We start from the raw sequence: 14,561 nt of genomic DNA, 5'->3' as shown, positions 1-14,561 counted from the left end.
ATTGGTTACTGTGTTCTGCTAAACATGTAATCATTTATTGCAACTTAGAAAATTTATTTAGACTGACTTTCTCCATTTTGACAATTTAGCCTGTAAATCTCCTCTAGGACATTTATGTTGAGGTAGACTGAAAACCTTCATGATGCGGCTGAAACCATTTGTTGTTTTCCTGTAAGAAGATGTTAAATTCTATTGCTGTCTCAAGTTAAATAGCTCTAACTGGGATAAGAATCATAAGTAACCTGTGTTCCTTAGTTTTTTTGAAAGGATTTTATTCGGAACTTGTTATCTAGATAACTGCCAAAGTTTTTAATAGTTCTCAAATCATGGAATACCCCATAGGCATCTGACCTGTTGTTTTCTGTGGTTATTCAGCCCTATAAAGAAGTGCACCTTCCTGTACCTATCTCCTGAATCACTAAGCATTTATTTAGAAGATTATGTATCCTTCCAGATATAACTCTTAATTCTTCTCTTTATACCATTTCTTTATATATAACTCTTAATTCTTTATATGTTGATTACAACTTTTTATTTACCTCCAGTGTTTCTTTAATCTAGACATCTTACTACAGTACTTAAAGTATTGCTTCTCATTTTGTATTTCCCTGTATGCATCCCAGTTCTCACTTCCATTTATCTGTTCCCTTACACTTTTTCATTATCATGCTCCCTTTTATTAGTTTTGAATTTTTACCCGAACAAGAGAGGAGAGAGGCATACTTATTCTTCTGTTCTAATTTAATATGATATTAGTAAGGTTTTCTAATTTTTTATCACTGTTTTTGTGGTCAGTTTATGGCAGGATTGCCAGGGATGATGCTAGAAATGTTCTTTTCTGGGTGAGTTTTCTGTTTTGACTCTTCATTCTTTGCATGAGCTGTTTGCCATCTATGGAAACTTGCTACTAAATCCTGTTCATTCAAAATCCTCAGACTATATTCTAGTAACTTTTATATAGGAAGATGTTTATATTATTTCACCAGGCATTATTTTAAGTTTCCTTATAACCTAGCACTGTTGAAATAATAAACAATGACAATCTCTATTATATACTTTGTATAATCTGTGTTAGCAGAAAAAAAATTGATGAGTAGCAGCTTTTATGTTTTTTAGGAAATTTCAAACCTTTTTTTGGGTCCTAGCTGGAACATTATAGGCAGGAAAAATGCATTCTCAGTGCTGTTTCTGAGCTTCTTCTCAGAGGCAGATGTCTACTGTTCACGTTCACTGGTCCACATTTATAGACACAGAACAAGTAAATGTGAAAGTGGGTGATGTGCGGGGTTCAAATGTTGCCTGCATTTGTTTCCTGCATATATTCCCCATGATGCTTGGAGTGATCAAAGCTACCATTAGGGACAAAATATTTCCTGTGGCATCAATTAAAGGCTCAGACAAAATTAGCATAAATTGGTTAGGAAATATCACTGATTTAAAGTGATTAAGTGGTAATCTGTGGTAGTCTACCTCAACTAAGTTTCATTTATTCATTTTTTTAAAAATTCATTCAGTAAATATTTACTGAGTGTCATGTTCCAAGTCTCCCCGTGATGCCTATCCAAATGGAAAAAAACAATGTATACTGCTACTTCAATCATTGAAAGTCAATCCGTTAATGAAAAATTTCCAATCTTTAGAATAACAGCAAAGTTGTGTGCAGAAAAACATTTGTTGCTTGCCTGCTACCTGAATCAAGGCAGCCCTGTCAGTTTGAAAGGAGTTTGGAAACTATTCATTCTTTGGTGTCTATCTACCTGCAGGTCATGCTTATGTTATCCTAAAATTGGACAGCTGTCCATCATCAGTAAGAGCCTTTTTGTATCCATTCAAGGATGATATGCAGCTTAGAGATGCTGGACTGCTGCATCCTGTGGCGTATCATTCTCTTCAACATGGAGCTGTAGGCTGTGTTGGTGATCATAAGAATTTCTGTGACATTGTTGGTAGAGGTTATGAATTTTAATGGACTCCATCTAGTTGAGTCAACAAATCAGAGGACCCCACACTGGGCTGGAGAGGTTCACCATCCAACAGAGTGGCTCTGGGTGAATGCTGAGCACTCAGGCACTGGAGGCTGTGCTGCTGGGGGCTGCCTGAGCTTAAATGGACTTTGTTTTACTTTGTTCTCCTGAGTAATGCTTTTTCATTGTTTAACCACAAGAAACACAGTTGTTTTATAATCTTTTCCTGATAATCCTATTGCTTGATGTTTGTTTGTTTTTCTGCTGTTTTCTTTCTATCTATTGAATCATTTTCCCTCATTGTATTTTTCACTGTCCTTGAAAAACAATTCACAGAAATCCTTCACAACCTAGAATTATGGTATCTTAGTTTGGACTGCTACAACAAAATGCCATAGACTGGTACTACATAACATTTATTTCTCAAAATTATGGACATTGGAAAAAGTCCCAAATCAAGATACCAGCACCTTTGGTGTCTGTAAGGACTCTGTAGACTGGTGCCTTCTTACTCTATCTTCACATGGCAAACGGAGATAATCTTGTTTTTTATTTTCTTACTTCCCAAAAGTCACATCTCTATAAACCATTATGGTGAGGATTAGGACATCAAGGTGTGAATTTTTGGGAGACACAAGAATTCAGTTTCTAACAGATGATGTATTCCTCTCAACAGGATGTGAGTTGGCTTTTATTTCAGTCTTTTGGGATTGCAATAACTAAATGCCTTAGAGTAAGTGGTTTAACAACTGCAGACACATTTATTTTTCATTGTTATGGGAGCTGGGAAGTTCAAGACCAAGGTCCAGATAGATATAGTGTCTGGTAAACATGGTGCACTTGAACTGAAGGGCAGGAAGCCTCCAGATGTCCACACTCCCAAGTTCAGCCACCCAATTGATATTTCCAGTTTCTCTTGGAAATTCCTCTTCATACTCTACTTTTTTAGATTATTTATCTAGAGGGGAAAGGGGGCCCGTAGAAAATTTAATTGACTATTTCTTTCTAAATTCTGCATTTTGGCTTGACACTTCACTTTGGTATGCAAGGTTGATTGTACCCTGGTAGCCAGTGGGACACTTCAATGTGGTCATTGTTATGATAATGGTAGGAAGTAATGGAACACACTAATAAGACAGAGGAGTTGAGAGGAGCGGTGCTCTGGCTAAACTTGGAAAGCCAATTGGAAGAAGTATACTTAAAGAAAACTTTTAGAACTCAGGTAAGTTTTTGCATTCCCCAGTTGTAAATTTGGGCAAATAAATCAACTTTAGACCTCTTATTTATAAACCTGGGATAACAGGAGTTCCTGTCTTTAAGTCCAAGGATTAAATGAGATAATGCATATAAAGAAATTAGCACACTGTGTGGCATATGGCATGGTAATAGACTTGTTAATAAAGAGCATTAAAATGGCATAATTATGTCCTCTGGCTTTGTGGTTTCAAAGCTGTTTTGGGTAACATCCCAAAGGCTTTCTGCTGCTCAAAGCTATCTTCTCATCACACTTTTCCAGCCCTTGCTGTCATCTGTAAGGATACTTCAAAATGTTCCTGGAAAAATGAAATTACAAAGAAAATGAACATCCATGCAGTTTTATCATCATACACACTTCTGCGGACTTTCTAAAGACCCCTTTTATACATGCATTTCAAAAATTTTTTTGCACCAAAATAAGTGCATCTTTTACTTCCATTTTCTGTGAACCTTTAGAAACACCCTAATATACTTCCTGCCACACAGAGTAAAGTACTCCATCTGATTTCAGTTCAAGGTAATACTTGGAACTTTGTTCAGGTACAATATGAGCCCTGGCTGTATCTCACAATCATAAACTCTGCATGGACACAACTTCTTCTGTGTGTCTTCCCACATGGTAATCCACCAAATTCCCTTCTCTAGCCTTGATGCTGAAATGACCTTGGTATAGTTTCCGACTCTGCTTTCTCCTATATTCTGTTTCATTGTCTAAAATGATGCCGCATTGATTTGACTAAGATGACAGTTTTGTCATTTAGAGAAAAGATTTTACATGTTTCCATAATGCTCTTTCTGAAGCACAAGGCAATTTTGTCATTAAATCCTGAATGCATTCTTTAGTTCCATTTTATGATGACTTTCTCAGAGCCAGATGAAAGTCTTCAAAATGACTTCTGACAACTGTCAAATTGCAGTGGCATTGTTGCTACCATGTTGTTTGCAAACGAAAGAGTGATAGGCATTAAAGAATGTAACTATTTTTGATAGAGAATGGCTAATTTTGTAAGATTATCAAAACTCAATCAGTGTTTTGAATTTTTCAAGATACTATCTGACTTCTTTAAAGCTCACTGTGTGTGTGCGTGCGTGTGTGGTGCTATGTTGAGGGGGTTATTATATTAGCTTCTTATCTTTAAGTAACCAACCCCAAATATCTGTTGACTCCAAATTGACAAACCTATGTTTGGTTCAATATATGGCAGAGTGGCTCATTTTAACCTTATGAAATGGCTAATGGTGACTAGATGTGATGATCTGCTTCTTTCTTAAACATTTGAGAAACTGTTCTTAGGCTACTATTTCCCTTCAACTTTAGCTACTAGAAATATACAAAATTTAAAATTTTACTTGCTTATTAAAAGATATATTTGATTAGTGTCTGTATAATAGATAAAGCTATTTAGAAATCTTCTTTCAAGTATTTTCTCCATTTTTTTAACTGAAATTGTGGAAATAGAACCTGGGCCTTCGCAGTTTGCCAGCACCAGGATCCATGCAATTTAACAATGTAAAGGTCAGGTATGGGGCCAGCATTGTGTAATAATGGCTAAAGCTGCTGCCTGAAATGCTGGCATTCCATATGGGCACCACTTTGAGTGTCAACTGCTCCACTTCTGGTCCAGTTCCCTGTTAATGCACCTGGGAAAGCAACAGACGGGAGATAGCCCAAGTGCTTAGGCCCTTGCTACCCATGTGGGAGATCTGGAAGAAGCTCCTGGCTTTGGCCTAGCCAGGCCATTTGGGGGGTGACCCAGTGGATGGAAGACCTCTCTGTGTCTTTTTAACTCTGCCTTTTAAATAAACAAAATAAATTTAAAAAGAAAATCATAGGAGTTAAAAAAAGAAAGATCCATGATGTGGGTGCCACGAGCTTCACTGAGTTTCATAGAGAATGGTTAGCAGACCTATAGGTTATTACCATCTTAAATAGGCCAGTGAGTGTTTTACCAGTGAATGGCATTTATTCCTCTAAAGGCAAGATTCTTACTTCCTTTTTGTGTTAGTAATATGAGAAATGATACTCTAAAATCCCGAGTACTTTTGGAACTTGGTTCTATCCAGTGAGGAATTCTGGGATTTCTAGCCTCACACTTGTGTGTCTTGGGCAAAAAAGAAGAGAAGGCAACCAAAAAGCTGCAAGTGTTGTTCAGTGTCTGTTTCCCCTATCAGAATGTGAGCTCCAAGAAAGGAGGCGTCTTTCCAACTTTTATATCTACAGATTGTCAGATATTTCTTGGCTCCCCCCCCCAAAAAAAAGTGCTTTATTTGTTGAATGAATTAAGGCAAAACATTTTCCAAATTTGCAACATGGATTGATAATTGTCTTACTGAGTTCCTTGGGGGTATTTGGTGGAGGGGGGGGTTATGTAAAAACATGTGAAAATAAAGGCATATGTGTCTCTCCAAGTCTGAGTGTTAAAATTACTCTTTATATCTCTAGGGCTTAGGAAGCAGGTTGGCGCAGTGACTAATAACAAAGGCTCTGGCGCCAGCAAGACATTGGTTTGAATCCCAGTGGAGCTGTTTTCTAACTGAATGACTTTAGGAAAATTTCTTAATTTCTCTGTGCGTCCATTTTTGTAATTTGGGAATAATATTATCCTTACAAGGTTGTTGTGACTGTTCAGTAACATGATCACAAAGAGTATGGAGGAGCATAGTTAGTGCACAGTTATTGTTTTGCCTCTTGGTTGATGTAGTACATCTGGCTGTGGATATAGTGTTAAGAAAAGGCTCTTAGGTCCTTTTCATGTCTTTTCTGCAGACCTCATGTCCTGTCCATTGTCTTTTTTTTTTCCCTATCCAATAGACCTTCCTTTTTTAAAAATCAGCTTTTTTCCCCTAAATTAACAATGTACTAGAGATATTTAGATGATATTTTCCAAGGACTAAAGATTACTGGGAAAGATGGGAAAAGTAGCCAGATATGTTAGGCAATAAAAATGAGGAAAAGTCAATTACCTGACTTGAGACTAGGTTGAAGGACTTCTCTTTTCAAAACCAGTAAACCAGCTAGAATTCTAGTCTTAAACAAAAAGAAGTAGAGAATATATATTCTATCCTTTCAGCTTTACACAATTACGAATGGGAAAATCAAGGGGGTGCTATACAAGGGGCGTTGATGCCACAGGAGCATTCTCTTGGGATGGCTAGTGGCCTTCCCCATGCTTCATCTCTAAAAGCTGTCAAATTGCGCCGGTCGCAGCGCGCCTACCGCGGCGGCCATTGGAGGGTGAACCAACGGCAAAGGAAGACCTTTCTCTCTGTCTCTCTCTCTCTCTCACTGTCCACTCTGCCTGTCAAAAAAAAAAAAATAATAAATAAAAGCTGTCAAATTAACTCTGTCTCAGGAATGTATAATGAGTGAGAGTTTGTGCCCTGTGCTGAACCAAACCTGCTTAGGGCAGGGCTCTTCCCCATGGAGAAGCTGTATAGAAAAGCACATTAAACTGTATTCTTCAGGGCAAGCTATGAACCTTTTAAAATGACTAATAACTACCTCCAGAGCTACCTTTGTCCTTTTGAAGCGAGATTGTGTTTGGTTTGGAGTTTGGGGTCATAAAATCATGCATCATGTCATGCCTAAGTGAAGTAGTAAAGCTTACTTTGGCATACAACACAACAATTGGGTGGAAAGTGATGAAAATCACAAATGCTATTTGGCACCTTTTAAGAAAGACCCCGTCAGGAGCTTTAGGATTTAAACAAACAAAAATGCTCTGTCCCTGTAAATTGATTTCTAGTGAACTCTCTAGTGGGATTCTAAACATTTCTCTGGTGCCAAGGAAGATGGAATATAGGAGCATGGATGGTCTGTGCGCTTGGACTGATGGTGCTCTTGGCGGAGGCTGGCGCTGGGGTTTCTGAGTCTGCCTGTCCGTCGTGTCATGAATGGCAGTGAAGCTGTCTAGACACAAAATGGTCAGCTAAGGTGCTGGTTTTTCAGTGCAGCCCTGCTGAGTGAGACAGGAGATGGCATTATGCCGAGGAACAGATTTCTTACCCTGAGGCACTGCTGCCTAAGAGGCCTGTGGGGGAACAGAGCAAGGACCAGCTCTGTGTGCTCATAGAGATTAAAAACCTGACAGTGAACACAGACGCACAAGGTGATAGGGAGATTTTTACCTTTAATTTGGAATGTCCTTACTTCTGGAACAGGTGCTCTGTGTACCCTGCATGACATTGATAAGGAATCTGCTCTGTTGGTTACATAATGGAACACTGCCATTCGTGACCCCATTTGGCTTTTTCCTTCCTCCTTTGGGTCTTACTTACCCCATTTTATTGCAACAAAAACAAATCATGGATGGTTGTATTAATCTGGACACAGAAGTAGTTAGCGGTCTGACATATCTACCATTCACTTAAGACAACAATGACTAACTTTTTGGAATTTTTGAGATCTCAGGTTTGCCTCAAGAGATAAAATGATCATAGGCTGGTGCTGTGGCTCACTTGGCTAATCTTCCGCCTGTGGCGCCGGCACCCCAGGTTCTAGTCCCGGTTGGGGTGCCGGGTACTAGTCCCGGTTGCTCCTCTTCCAGTCCAGCTCTCTGCTGAGGCCCGGGAGTGCAGTGGAGGATGGCCCAAGTGCTTGAGTCCCTGCACCTGCACAGGAGACCGGGAGGAGGCACCCGGCTCCTGGCTTCGGATCGGCGCAGCCACTGGCCCATAGTGGCCATTAGGGGAGTGAACCAATGGAAGGAAGACCTTTCTCTCTGTCTCTCATTGTCTATAACTCTACCTGTCTAATAAAAAAATAATCATTATTCTGACTTCTCAAAGAGATGAATGTGGTCTACTTGGAATAAGTGACCCATGGATGTGCTTAGACTTCGGTGAACTCATCCTTTCAAAAATGCCTGTTCATGTCCTTTGTTCTTACTGAAATTATACACAATATTTCAGTGTATTGTGTGTTTGAATGTTTCTGGAGAGTTTTTAGCTTTCGGCATATTTTTATGTGTACATAATCCCAAGTAGTGTAATGCCTGTCATTTACATCTCATTATACATTCCTTTCTACCTATTCAAATCCTCCCCACCTTCCAACATCAAATCCCATTGTTCAGGAGCCTTCTCTAACTCTTCTGATTCCTAATGAATACTTCAATGGCAAAATCACCAATATGTTAAGTACATCAAAACCAAGTTGCTTGTTGTGTGAGGCAATGAGGAGGGATATGATGTGGATAGGATGCAGGTATGTCTTCCTTAGGAAATGATATTGGCGCTGAGTTTCAAAGGAAGGAACCAGAATGAGACCAAGAGGGAAGAGGAACATACCTGCTTAATGTATATTTTAAATTGATGAACAGATTTGGTTATGATTGTTTGAAGAGTTCCCAGATATGTGTTCTGATCATCGCCATTTCACTTTTATACATAAAAGCAGAGAATAGGGTCCAAGGGTATTGTAAGGAACTCTTGCCCAGAATTCTGTCTGGATTCTGCCTGTTCAGGATCTATTTTGTTTCACTTTTGTAATGTCTCTGATTATCCAAGCCCTATTTCTGAGATTCTAAATTATTTTACTGGATGGTATTCAGGCATTGGTATTTTTCAAAAGCTCCTCAAGTGATTTTAGTGAGAAGCCAGTGTTGAGAATGGCTACTAGAAACGGATGTTAATTTTTTTTTTTTTTAAACCATGAAATCCAGTGTGACCAAGGGCATAGGAACTGGACATTCTCAAATCCTTATTTTTATTGTATTTTTTCATATTTTAATTTTTAAAAATTTTAGTTTTTAACAGTGTTTGTACATACATGCTAAGAACATAAGGATGTCCATCCTCCCTCTTTTTCCCCATCCTCCTTCTCCCTTTCTTGATCTTTAGTTTTAAGATAACATATTATAAATTTATATTAAAGTAAAAAGGCTTAATATTTCTCCAAATAAGAACTTTAACAAGTAAAAATCAGAAAGACTCTAGTTTAGTGGGAATATAGACAATAGGCATAAACAATAATTGAATGAAAAAATAGCCATATCACCTAAATACAGTAAATTTTGAAGTAATCACAGATCAGTAGTATAACATTCTTAACCATCAGTTTCACAAAGGTATAAAACAGTTTTACAAAACTATTTCCATCAATCCCATTAAGGTGGCATGTACCAATGCCATCTCACTAGTCAAAGTGATCAGTTTAAGTTCATAATTGATCATAAAGATAGGATTAAGTGTCAAAGGGATCACATAAACAAGACTCGTGTCTGCTAATACTAACTGATGGAATTAAAAAGGAGAGAATGATCCAACATGGGAAGCAGGATACACAGCAGACTCATAGAATGGAAGATGCCCTAAATAGCACTCTGGCCTCAGAATCAGCCCTTAAGGCATTCGGATCTGGCTAAAAAGCCCATGAGAGTTTCACAGGCATGGAAAGCCAAGACACTCTGGCAAAAAAAAAAAAAAAGACCTAAATAAAAGATCTCTGTGAATGAGATCCCAGTGGAAAGAACAGGCCATCAAAGAAGGAGGTACCTTTCTCTGAAGGGAGAAAAGAACTTCCACTTTGACTATGGCCTTGTCTAAATATGATTGGAGTTGGCAAACTCGAGGCTTCCATAGCCTTGGCAACTCATGACAAGAGCCTCGGGTGATTACTAACATCATAAATAAGAGTGTCAATTGTTAAATCAACAACGGGAGTCACTGTTACTTGCTCCCCATGTAGGATCTCTGCCCTTAATGTGTTGTACTATGTGAATTAACGGTATAACTAGTACTCAAACAGTACTTTATACTTTGTGTATCTGTGTGGGTGCAAACTGTTGAAATCTTTACTTAGTATATACTAAGTTGATCTTCTGTATATAAAGATTATTGAAAATGAATCTTGATGAAGAATGGGATTGGAGTGGGAGATGGGATGGTTGTGGTTGGGAGGGTGGTTATGGGGGAAAAAGCCAATATAATCCAAAAGTTGTACTTTGGAAATTTTTATTTATTAAAAGCTTAAAAAATAAACTATTTGCAGCAGTACTGATAAGCACAGCTTTTTTTGTGTTTTTGTTAATTTTAACTTCCACATATAAGGGAGAACATGCTGTATTTGTCTTTGTGGGTCTGGCTTATTTCACTCAATATGATATCCTCCAGTTGTGTCTGTTGTGTTGCAAATGGTAGAATTTCATTCTTTTTTATTTTATAACTAAATAATATTGTGCATATATACCACATTTTCTTTATCCATTCATCTGGTCATGGACATCTTGGTTGGCTAAAGAAACCATGAATCCTTCAGGGAAGTGTCATTACTATAAATACTGTATACCAGGCACCATGTTATCATCTCAGAAAAAGTTCTATGTGTGTCTGGAAGGATCTCAGAACACATTAGAAATTTCTCTGCTGTTATCTAGTATATGAGTTCAGCATTTGGACTTTAGCAGGAGTAGATTATTGACTCAAAGAGGAGAAGGACCAAGTTCCTTTTCAGAATTCTCCTCCCTCTTTGTAGAACTTCTACCCTGATCATCAATGGGTTCCTCCTAGGGAGAGGTTGCCAAGTGATGTCCTGTTCATTTCCACAGCTGCCAGGCTTGATCTTGGGAGACAATACTGCCTGTGGTCCCTTCCTTCTTACACTTGGGTGGTTTGATTAGGGAAATAATAATGGGATTCCTCCACCTCCTTACCTAGCCTATTTAGTATATTTTAACTTCACAAGGCAAATATGTTTTAATTGCTCATTTCTATTCAGTCTAGCATGGCCTTAATCTGATGTAGGGATGGGACACTGTTCTTCCTTTGGGGCTTCAGGGCTGTGGGCATCAGTGTGGAGGCATGGGGTGTGACAGGCAACCTGATGTAATAACGAGAGACTAGCTACCCCTAAGAGGCAAACTGCGTGTAAAGAATGAATGCTACGGCCCTGTCTACACTTACCTTCCTCTTACACTGCATTTGTGTAGACGTTATTGATTCCTTCTTTAGGTAGATGTCACTGTCTTCACATGACAGTAATTGGAGGCTCAGAATCAGTCTCATTAAGACTATGATTTTTGACCTTGAAGCTTGGACTCTTAATCGCAAGACTTCCTGCTGCTCAGAGCGGGAAGCCTATGAAATCCACCTTTTTTGATTTGGCATCATTTCTGGTTTTGACCCATGCAACCTCAGATCTGGGAGAGAAGCCAGGGCCAATTCCTTTTGCAGGAAAAATAGCACATGCATCCTTTTTTCTCAGTTTCCTTCTAAGCTCTGGATTAGGAAGTCTGTGCTTCAAGCTTATAAATTTGTTAACCTAAACTGTGTGGTTTACCAGAATGTTCTTCAGTGGGAAGATTTCAGGAAGCAGGTGGAAGGGGAAAAAAAGCTTTTTCCTTCCATGCTTAGGGCAGATGTTCAGTACAAACAACATTAACAGATTCAACTCCTATTTGAAGCATGTTACTTAACCCATATCAGTCTGTTTCCTCATCTATTAAGTAGGAATTACACTAATGCATATCTTTCAATTGAGAGATTGTCTATTACATTGCCTAGAAGATGAAAGATATTCAGTAAATATTAACTTTTATTATACACATTAACATTAATTAGAAAAAATCTTAGGAATATCTGTTATCTCTGTTAACCCTGCTTGTAGATAGTTTAAGAAACATACCACTGTCTAATTTATTCCATTGAGTGCATCAAAAATATTGATTTGCATCTTAGTATGATATATTAACTTAATATGGGAAGTGCTGGTCACTGAATCTCCACCATATCCAGCCACTGCTATCTTTTATCTCAGTCTTTACTTAGGATTTACAGGCACTGTGTGCATTATATTTTTGTTTGTTTGCTGGTCAATTGTTTTTCGACTCTAGAACACAAACTTGAAGGGAACTGAGATCTAGCCATTTTTACTCACTGCTCTATCTGTAGCTCTTAGGCTATTATTTGAGCACAGTAACTTATTTGACAAATCTGTGCTACATGAATGGATAAAAAATGAAAATAGGAAAATAAACACATGAATGAATGAACAATGGAAGGTCCTAATTTAAATGCTGTCTTTGAACAAAAGTAATTTACCTGGCTCCTTCTTCTAAGGCACTTGAAGTTTAGTGGCAGAGGTATAAGAGTGTGTAAAAATTAATAGATTCAAGTTGTGAATGAAAGGAGGGAAGATGAAGTTCTTTGGGAATTCATGAGGGGAAAAAGATGACTTTCAGTTACAGGAGAAGAGATTTCTTTCTTTCTTTCTTTTTTTTTTTTTTTGACAGGCAGAGTGGACAGTGAGAGAGAGAGGTCTTCTTTTGCTGTTGGTTCACCCTCCAATGGCCGCCGCGATAGATGCGCTGCGCTGATCTGAAGGCAGGAGCCAGGTACTTCTCCTGGTCTCCCATGGGGTGCAGGGCCCAAGCACTTGGGCCATCCTCCACTGCCTTCCCTGGCCACAGCACAGAGCTGGCCGTAAGAGGGGCAACCAGGACAGAATCCGGTGCCCCGATTGGGACTAGAACCTGGTGTGCTGGCGCCGCTAGGCGGAGGATTAGCCTATTGAGCCACAGCACCGGCCCAGGAGAAGATTTCTTTATGGATGAGTTGTATTTGTGCATGGACTTGAAGGGATGAGGTTTTGTGGACTTGAAGAACAGACCCAAAGCATTCTGCATGGGACACTTGAAGGATACTCATGGGAGCAAATTAAATACACTTATCTGCTAATGCTCATTCATGCCTGTATCTCCATTGAATGGATACATTATTTTTGTTGTAGGCTTAACTGAAAGTTCATGTTTCAATGGAAGTTTATGTAGATCTTCTCATCTGATGTGAGGTTTACCCCATATGAATTTGTTTAATGACTCACATGGGTTTCACATTGTGCCTATATTGTCACTTCTGTTTTATCAAATGTTCTTTCAGATTAGGTAGCTGAGAAACTATTCGAAAGGCAGAAAACAAGGGCCTATTTCTGTGAATTTCAGCAGTGTTTTCCTGCATGTGATCACTATTTGATAGATAATGGTTGGTTGTCTGATACAGGAAAGCTGTTACAGAATTTGGGTAAGACGACCCCTTCTTTTCAACTTTTGGGCAGAATTGCTGCTTCAAATGCACTTCCTTGAAAGTTTCATGCAGGCCTGTTTTAGAGGCAGGAAGCTTCACTTGTGCAAGCAATCATTTTATGGATCATGAAACCGAGGGCCAAAGAACTTGCTGCTTCTCTGATGTCCTGGAGCTAGGCAGAAGTTCATAATGACATTTTGGACTTGAAAGCTTGAAAAACATGCAGGATTTGGTGTTTTACATCAGCTCAAGGAAATCTCCTGCTAGGAAGCCAAACCTTGAAGGCTCCTGGAAGCTCCTGACTATGAAGAAAGCTTTCACAGCCCCTCTACACAGTGACATTACGGAAATGGCCCTTTGACTAAGAGAAAGCTATTTTTGGAACTTGAAGCTGGAAGAGAAATTCAGAGCAGGGATCTGAGTCATTCCCTGTTATTCTGGTTAATTACCACAACTCTGCTGGAGGGAAACTGACTACTGCTAAGTAATAAAAATAGATAAGGCTCACAAAGAAATGGGTAACTGTTATGAAACTTGAAGGCACTTTCAGAAGATAAGACTGAGATCATAGGGAAAATGTAACAGAAAATGAAATCTAGCAAATTAATGAAAACAATCTGATGTTCTTAACAGCCTACGCTTAGAAACCAAGTAAGCAATAAAACAAACATTATAATTCAGACTTTTATTGAAAGTCTACTTATTTAATGCAAGTCTCTTATTAGTAAATTTCTCCTTGTGGCCTTATAAAAATTGCTAAATCATGAGACTTTCAAATAGACTAAAACAATCTTAGTAAATTAATGGAAACTAAAATTAGGCTTTTGAAATCTTTTCCAGAGTAGTTGTTATAATGGCAGCATCTATGGACCAATCATTGCAACTTCAAAGTGAAAAATCAGCAGGTGCAAGGATAAAAAGAAGCTGTAGAACTGTGACTAATAATTTAGTTATGATTAGTTTTTGCTAAGAAGTAACAGAAAATTGAATGATGTATCTTGCACTGAAACTTCAAAAACCTGCATGTTCTTCTTTGTGCTTTCTCCTTTTCTCACTCTATTTTTTCTTTGTCTCTTATATAACCTGTGCTTTTGTGATTTCTCCTTTTCTCTCTACTTGTTCTTTTTTTCAATTATATCTCCTTTCTTAATCTCTCCCTTGTTCCTTCATCTCCTTCATTCTTCCTCTTTTTTCCCTCTACCTATAGAGTTAGATGGTCATAATGAGGTATATTTAGGCATTATTATTTAATTGGATATAATTTTCCATTTGTTAAAACTGTAAATCACTTTTGTTTTAATTTTATTTGCTTATCTTTTT

The sequence above is a fragment of the Lepus europaeus genome, chromosome 11 (genome assembly GCF_033115175.1).
Source record: "Lepus europaeus isolate LE1 chromosome 11, mLepTim1.pri, whole genome shotgun sequence".
Lineage (NCBI taxonomy): Eukaryota > Metazoa > Chordata > Mammalia > Lagomorpha > Leporidae > Lepus > Lepus europaeus.
Note: the sequence above shows the minus strand (reverse complement) of the source record.